Below are 8,363 nucleotides of genomic sequence, written 5' to 3' on the forward strand. Positions count from 1 at the left end.
ACTAGTTTTGATATTGTATCCATACTTGCATAACCTAACCTACGATGCCATAACCAACTTGCATCATTAACCTTAGTATCACTAGCTACTAAGCAAGGGTTATTTTTGGCAAGATCTTTAGGATCTACTACGTATACATTTCCACGACTTATTCCTTTGAATACTAAGCTATTGACAATTGAGTTGGTTATGATGCATAGGGTTGGCTTAAACAGAACATCAAAATCTCTATCACATAATTGACTTACGCTAAGTAAGTTATGCTTAAGACCATTTACAAATCGTACATTATCAACAAAGGTTGAAGAGGTGATTTGTACTTTACCTATACCAATGATGTGACCTTGGTTATTGTCTCCAAATATCACAGCACCTCCCCTTTTAGGCTCTAGGGTGAAGAATTGCTCCTTGTCACCCGTCATGTGTCTTGAGCAGCCACTATCCAAGTACCAACAGTTTTTGTCGACTTTGGCTGCAAGACACTCCTACACAAGGCAATCATACAATTTTAGGTACCCAAGTTTTCTTGGGTCCTTCAAGGTTAGTAATGTTGGTTCCTTTTGGAACCCAAATCTTTTTAATTTTTCTTTTAACTTCTACTTTCCTATGGTCATACACATTAGCTTTATGTCCTACTTTTCCACAACAAAAACAGGTTATATTCTTAGTTTTACTTTTCCCTGCTTTCACAAAAAAGTTTCTAAGGAGCTTTTGCTTATTCTTAGGTTTATACCCTAAACCAGCTCTATTAAATATAGCTCGTTGATTATTAAGTATCATTTTCAATTTTTCAGAACTATATGTAAACTTTTCAACAATAGGTTTGTATCTTTCAAGTTCTTTTGTTAGCTTTTGTTTTTCTGTTTTTAGTATGTTTAAGTCTTTTGTGAGATTATCTTTTATAGTTTGTTTACCGTTTTTAAGTTTTGAAATTTTCTTGGTTAGTTTTTCGTTATCTTTAATTAAGGTATTAGTTTTTTGAATTAACATTTGGTTGTTTGTCTTAAGTTCCAAATTTTCTTTAATGATAAAATCCTTGTCCTTAATTAATTTATCGTATTTATGTAAGTGAGATTGATTAGTTAGCTTTAGTTCTTTATTCTTAAGATTTATTGACTTATATTCATCCATTAGTTCATTAAAAGCATCATACAATTCATCAAAGGTAAAATCTAAATGCGTTTCAGATGTTACCTCATTTTCATTCGCCATAAAACAAAAGTTGGCCTTTTCCTCTTGTTCCTCATCCGATGATGATGATGAATCGGAGTCCGTCAAAGTGGAGACGAGGACTTTCGTTTTCTTATATTTGCTGCCCTTCTTCAGTAAGGGACAGTCAACTCTGAAATGTTCCGGCTTCTTGCATTCATAGCATCCGATTCCTTCATTTTTCCTTTTCTTACCTTTATCCTTGTTGTAGGAACTTGAGGGACCTCTCCTCTGATGAAAGGACTTCTTCCGATTGATGAATTTTCGGAACTTTCGCACGAGAAGAGCCTCATCATCGTCTCCCTCATTATCTTCTTCTTCGCTGCTGCTACTGCAAGATGGATCTTTGTTAGAAGAAGTAGATTTGAGGGCTATTACCTTTTTCTTATGAGAGGATTCTTCTTCGCTGTGTTGTTTCATCGTGAGCTCATGCGTCATAAGGGATCCAAGAAGCTCCTCAAGTGGCAGCTTGTTCAAGTCATTGGCTTCTTGGATTGCCGTTACCTTGGCTTCCCATGACCTTGGCAAAGATCGAAGAATTTTCCTGACAAGGTCACTGTTAGCATAGCTTTTGCCAAGACTTTTTAAACCATTGACAATATCAGTAAATCTAGTAAACATGCTAGTGACAGTTTCATTAGAATCCATTTTAAATAGTTCATACTTATGAACTAGCATGTTTATTTTAGATTCCTTGACTTGATTCGTGCCCTCGTGGGTCACCTCAAGTCTGTCCCATATCTCTTTTGCAGAATTGCAACTAGAGACTCTATTGAATTTGTTGCTGGTGGTCCAAACCGAGAACGATTGGCACAGCGGTGTGAACGGGGTTCCGTTTGAATTGCCTTGGTTGGTGTTGATTGCGCTCCACCTTCCACCGGGAAACCTGCAAGCAAGCCTCGCACCACCATTGGGGCAGTGGGGGCCCTCCGACGATCAAGTCAGAGGAGATTGGAGGAGAAGGAGAGATAATAGTAGCAAGTAAGAGAATGCTCTGGAAGTTCTCGCTTACCCCCTCCTCCTCCCCCCAGCCGCATATATACCAGGCTGGGGGGTCTTTCTGGGGGGTTCGTCATCGTGGGGCACGATGGAGCTGCCACTGACACGGCCGTTACAGGGCGTCGTGGGGCAGCGCTGGGTACAGCCATGACAGGGCATAGTGGAGCTCCGCCTTGTACGGCTGTTACAGGGGATCGTGGAGCAGCGCCAGATACAACCGTTGCAGGGAGTAGTGGAGCAGGAGGCTGCGGCGTGCCTCTGGGGAATAGCCTGTCGTTGTCGAGAGATGTCCGACTCGGGGTCGGGCTGCGGAGACGAAGATGTCCGACTCGGGGTCGGATTGCTGGATCAAGGGGCAGCCGACTCGGGGTCGGGCTGCGGAGCCGAAGATGTCCGACTCGGGGTCGGATTGCTGGATCAAGGGGCTGCCGACTCGGGGTCGGGCTGCGGAGCCGAAGATGTCCGACTCGGGGTCAGATTGCTGGATCAAGGAGCTGCCGTAGTCTTCCTGGGCGCGCGTGCCGGTCACGTGGGGCATGGTGGCTAAGTTCCCCCGTAACAGTAGCCCCCCACTTCCGAGCCCGGAACCAGAAGGGGAACGGGTGAAGGGAGTGATGCTTCGAGATTGCCGCCATCCCTCGGAGAGGCGCACGCGCTTCGAGCTCCCCGCCTTCTTTATGGCGTATGGCGGTTGTTGCTGACCTGGCAGTCTGAGGATTTCGGCGGACATCCTTCCTTAATGGCGTCGATTCGCCTTTGGGGCGCGAGCGACCCTTCGGCAGCCAGGCGTTCTCTGGCGTCACCGAGGCGTCACCCACCTTTCCGCCTATTTAACCGGGGGCCCTCCTCCATCCGCCTTTCTCTTTACAGACATCTTCGAGTTTCTCCTTTGCGCTGCCGTCATTGCCGTCGGACTGTTCGCTTGCTCCTCCTTTGACGCTCTCGGAGCCGTTCTTCCTTCTCTTCCGGTGAGTTGCCCCATTCTTCAATTTAAGGCTCTCCATACTTTCTCCTTTTGTATTAGTGTACTCCAGTCGTTCCGGTCCTTTTCCCCTTCTTGACCCCGTCCTGACCGTAGATTCACTGGCCATTAGGGATGGGCGAAGTGAGAGCAGACCGCATTAAGTCGGAGCTGGTCGCCGAAGACCTAGATAGGTTCGTGGCTCGATACCACCTTCCCGAGGCCTGCAATGTTACACTACCGGGGCCTGAGGAGAGGATGTCCCATCCTCCTCCAGGGAAGGTTGCCATCAATGAGGGCATTCTTCAGGCCGGGTTCCGCTTTCCCCCCTCGGACTTAGTTGTGCAGGTGCTTCGGGGTTTAAGAGTGGCGCCGACGCAACTGGTGCCGAACTCATGGCGCGCCCTGACGGCCTTTCAGGTTCTCTGCCGCATGCACGAGGTTTCCGCCACCCTGAATGTCTTTTGAGAATGCTACGGCCTGAACGGCCACCCCCAGGACAGAGGGTGGTGGTGCTTTGCGGCGCGGCGAGGGTGCGGCTTCGTCAAGGAGGCTCCTTCCTCCATTCACGGCTGGAAGGAGCGTTTCTTTTTCATTGACGTAGATCCCTCTTGGGGAATCAGGGCCACCTGGGAGACGCCGATGAAGTCCCCGATCGGCCTATCGAGGTTGTCAAGGGAGGAATCCGATGGCGTCGCCGTCTTGAAGGGGTTGGTTGCCGAGGGCCGGCTCCCCCCGGTGTCTCGCCTTATTTCTGAGGACACCTTGGTGAAGGTCGGCCTGAGCTCGGTCCCCGCTGACCGTGAGCCCGCCACCACTTCTTTTTTAGCTTTTTTCTCCTCTTTCGTTTCTTCTTTCCATCAGCTTCTCAGTCTCCGACCATCTCGTCCTTTTTGCAGAAATCGACGACGTCATGCGGTCGGACAAGGCGATGGCTGTTGGTAGGACGTCCCTACTGGAAGCGGTCCGGAGGAAGAAACGGACTCCTCCGAGCGGGGTCCCACCGGCGAAGAAGTCCCGCCAGCGGGCGACTCCGACGCCGACAGACGGGTCCGGACCCACCGATCAGGGGGACGCCGCGGGCTCGGACCGACAGTTGGCGCTGTATCAGCCCTCCGGTGATGAGACTATCGTTATTCCGGAGGTGTCATCTGAGCGTGCCCGAGACGGCCGGGTTGGACGCGATCGATCCCTAGCCCAGCCTTCGACTCGGTCGGCTCCGGATGATACGAGGAGGGACGCGCCGAGGCCCCGGCCGAGCGGGACCCTGTCAATTCCAGGGGCGGTCCCCGCCCCGAGCATGGTCAGCATGACTCTTCACCAAGCGATGGGTAAGGGTAAGGCTGCAGAACCACCGTCCGACTCCAGGGAGAAGTCGGGGTCGGCCTTCACTTTCGCCGGCGCCCGAAACCTCATCGAGACGGTGCTGCTGGAGAAGGACCGCAGGCAGGTCCGGGAGATGAGGGTCCCTGACATTGGGGCTGCCAGCTGCGTCTGTCTCATGTCGGTGAGTGTTCTTTTGGTCGCTTTCATCATTTATAGGCTCTGTTGATCCCCGCCTGACGCCCTCGTTTTTCCTATCTCTTAGCTCGCCCAGTACATGATCCGCCTCGAGGAGTGCTACGAGGAACAGGCGAGGCTTCTGGCGAGGGCCGAGAGCCAACTGAAGGCAGTAGAGGAGGGAGGTCAGGCTGCGGCGGGGAGGACGACCAGGGACCTCGAGATGAGGCTCCAGGTGGCCGAAGAGCGGGCACTCGGCTTCGTCACCCTCGAGAAGCAACTGTTGGAGGCTCAGGAGCAACTCAAGGTTGCCTCGGGTCTCGAGGGCGAGATCAAGAAGGTGGAGGAGCGGGCCGAGAAGCAGTCCCGGAAGGCTGCCGACTACCGGGAGAGGTGGGAGAAGGCCCAGCGGTCAGCCGACAACGCCCGCAACCGAACCCGGTCTCTTGAAGCCAAGCTGGGCGAATTGGAGTCGGCCTTAGAGAAGTCCCGCGCGAGCGACCAGGAGCTTCATTCGCGCCTGGAGGAGGCTGAGGCTGCTCGCATTGCTGCCGAGGCGAAGCACAAAGAGGCTCAGGCTGATCTGCTGAGGGTCTCCTCCGAGGCGGACGACCGGATTGTGGCGAAGGTCTTGGAGGCGAAAGCTCAGATTATGGAGCGGGCAGAGGCGGCGCTGGCCGAGAAGAGTGCGGAAATCGGGCGTCAGGCGGTACAGGCTTATCGTCAGTCCGCCGAGTTCACCCGTGATATGTCGGAGGCGGTACAGGCCTATCGTCAGTCTGACGAGTTCGTCCGTGACATGTCGGACGCGGGGTCTGACTCCTTTATCTTAGGCTTCGAGGAAGGCCTGACAAGGGTGTCGGCTAAGTACCCCGAAATTGACCTGAGTGGGATCTCCCTTCTAGACTCCTCTCCGGCGCCATTGCCTGCTGATTCTCCAACCGCCTCCCTACCCCCTGCGGACGTGCCCGGCGTTCCTGACCCGGGGGTTCCTCCAAGCTGACCTTCTGTATTTTTGTTCTTTTCTTTGTGTGTTGGCGTTTTGCCAAGTTGTATGGGTCTCGGCCCTGAAACAATGAAAGTTAATGCAAATAGAGTTTCTTCATTTCACTTTCGTCCTTCTTCTTTTTAACTCTTGGTAGCGTCTCGCTGACTTCCGACTCTTGAAATTCTTCTGGCGCTAGGCCAGGTATCTGAGGGTTAGGCCTCAGGGAATTCTTCCGGCGCTAAGCCAGGCATCCGAGGGTTAGGCCTCAGGAACTTCTTCCGGCGCTAAGCCAGGTGTTACGGGGGAACTTAGCCACCATGCCCCACGTGACCGGCACGCGCGCCCAGGAAGACTACGGCAGCTCCTTGATCCAGCAATCCGACCCCGAGTCGGACATCTTCGGCTCCGCAGCCCGACCCCGAGTCGGCAGCCCCTTGATCCAGCAATCCGACCCCGAGTCGGACATCTTCGGCTCCGCAGCCCGACCCCGAGTCGGCAGCCCCTTGATCCAGCAATCCGACCCCGAGTCGGACATCTTCGGCTCCGCAGCCCGACCCCGAGTCGGCTGCCCCTTGATCCAGCAATCCGACCCCGAGTCGGACATCTTCGTCTCCGCAGCCCGACCCCGAGTCGGACATCTCTCGACAACGACAGGCTATTCCCCAGAGGCACGCCGCAGCCTCCTGCTCCACTACTCCCTGCAACGGTTGTATCTGGCGCTGCTCTACGATCCCCTGTAACAGCCGTACAAGGCGGAGCTCCACTACGCCCTGTCATGGCCGTACCCAGCGCTGCCCCACGACGCCCTGTAACGGCCGTGTCAGTGGCAGCTCCATCATGCCCCACGATGACGAACCCCCCTGAAAGACCCCCCAGCCTGGTATATATGCGGCTGGGGTGAGGAGGGGGGGGTAAGCGAGAACTTCCAGAGCATTCTCTTACTTGCTACTATTATCTCTCCTTCTCCTCCAATCTCCTCTGACTTGATCGTCGGAGGGCCCCCACTGCCCCAGTGGTGGTGCGAGGCTTGCTTGCAGGTTTCCCGGTGGAAGGTGGAGCGCAATCAACACCAACCAAGGCAACTCAAACGGAACCCCGTTCACACCGCTGTGCCAATCGTTCTCGGTTTGGACCACCAGCAACAGTTGGCGCTAGAGGAAGGGCCTGAATCTCAGAGCGATCGTAATGGCACGGCGAGGTGGTCGTGGAGCTTCCAATGCCTCCGGTCGCGGGGCCTCTCGCGCCTCCGGCCGGGAGGCCGCTGCGTCTCCAACACATTCTCAGCAACACTCCACCGCTCCACCTCCCATTCAGATGGTCGAAGCCGCTCAGTTCGACCAGTTAGCCCAGCAGGTTCGCACCCTCGCGGAGGCAGTGCAGAACCTGCAGGGTGTGATGTCTCGGGCGCCGCAGCGGGCCCAGGAGCCGCTGCTCCCTGAGCGCTCACCTGTCCTCCTCAACTCGCGCTCCTTCCTCTCCCATGGGGAGGAGCGCCGGCGCGAGGAAGATTCTCGAGCACGGTCCATTCTGCCGGGACCTTTCCATCGGAGCTGCGCGGGGTACGAGAGGCGGGCCCGGGCGCGTTCCCAGACCCCCCAGTCCTCAAGGAACCCGCGCTCCAGTCGGTCCCCCTCTCGGTGCTCCTTGTCTCCCACCCATCGGTCGCGCTCCCTGGACTGGCGGGTCGACGATCTCCACCGACAACTCCAGGTCCTGAAGGGCCACTCCAAAGATCCCCTCGCCGACTTGGAGATCTCCTCCCAGCCGGCGCTTGCCTCGAGGATCCTGCGGACCCCGAATCCGCCGGGGTTTAAAATGCCGGCGATCGAGCCCTATGACGGGGCGGCGGACCCGCGGGATCACGTCGAGAGTTTCAGGACCCTTATGCTCCTCCACGGAGCATCAGATCCTCTCCTCTGCAAGGCCTTCCCGGCGACCCTCCGTGGCCCGGCAAGGGCGTGGTTCGCCGGCTTGGAGGCTAACTCAATCCAGTCCTTCGACCAGTTTACTCGCCTCTTCATCACCCATTTCGCCGTCAGTAGCCGGCGGCGACTGGTCTCCGACTCCCTCTTTGATGTCCGGCAAAACGAGGGAGAAAGCTTGCGGGATTATCTTACCCGCTTCAACAAGGCTACGCTGGAAGTCCGGAACCTGAGCCAGGAGGTGGCTCTTTCAGCCCTGAAGCGTGGCTTCTGAAAGGGCAGACTCACCTTCTCCCTGGACAAACGCCTGCCGCGGAGCTTCCCGGAGCTGTTGTCCCGGGCGAACCAGTATGCGGACGCCGAGGAGGCGGCCGCCCACCGGAGCAAGGAGGCCGCCGAGATCCCTCCAAAGCTCGGAAAGAAAAGGCGAAAAGAGGCACGCCAGAGGAGGAGCCCGACGCCTCAACGTCGGCGCAGAAGCCTGTCGCCGGCGAGGAACCACGGCGCCCTACGCCCTCGTTCTCCGCCCCGACGTTTCAACCGGTACACTCCTCTCCTGACTCCCCGGGCCCAGATCCTCATGGAAATCAAGGGGCGGGAGGACCTCCCGGTCCCGAGACAGATGAAGAAGATTCCTGGGAGGAGGCCCTCTCGGGCGTACTGTGAGTACCACCGAGACCACGGCCACGACACCGAAGACTGCTTCCAGCTTCGGGACGAGATCGAGGCTCTCATCCGCCGAGGGCGTCTCGGTCGATATGTGAATGACCGACGTCTCCCTGCA

This window comes from Phoenix dactylifera, chromosome 13, assembly GCF_051530095.1.
Source record: "Phoenix dactylifera cultivar Ajwa chromosome 13, Ajwa_hap1_PhDact_Kaust_v1.1, whole genome shotgun sequence".
Lineage (NCBI taxonomy): Eukaryota > Viridiplantae > Streptophyta > Magnoliopsida > Arecales > Arecaceae > Phoenix > Phoenix dactylifera.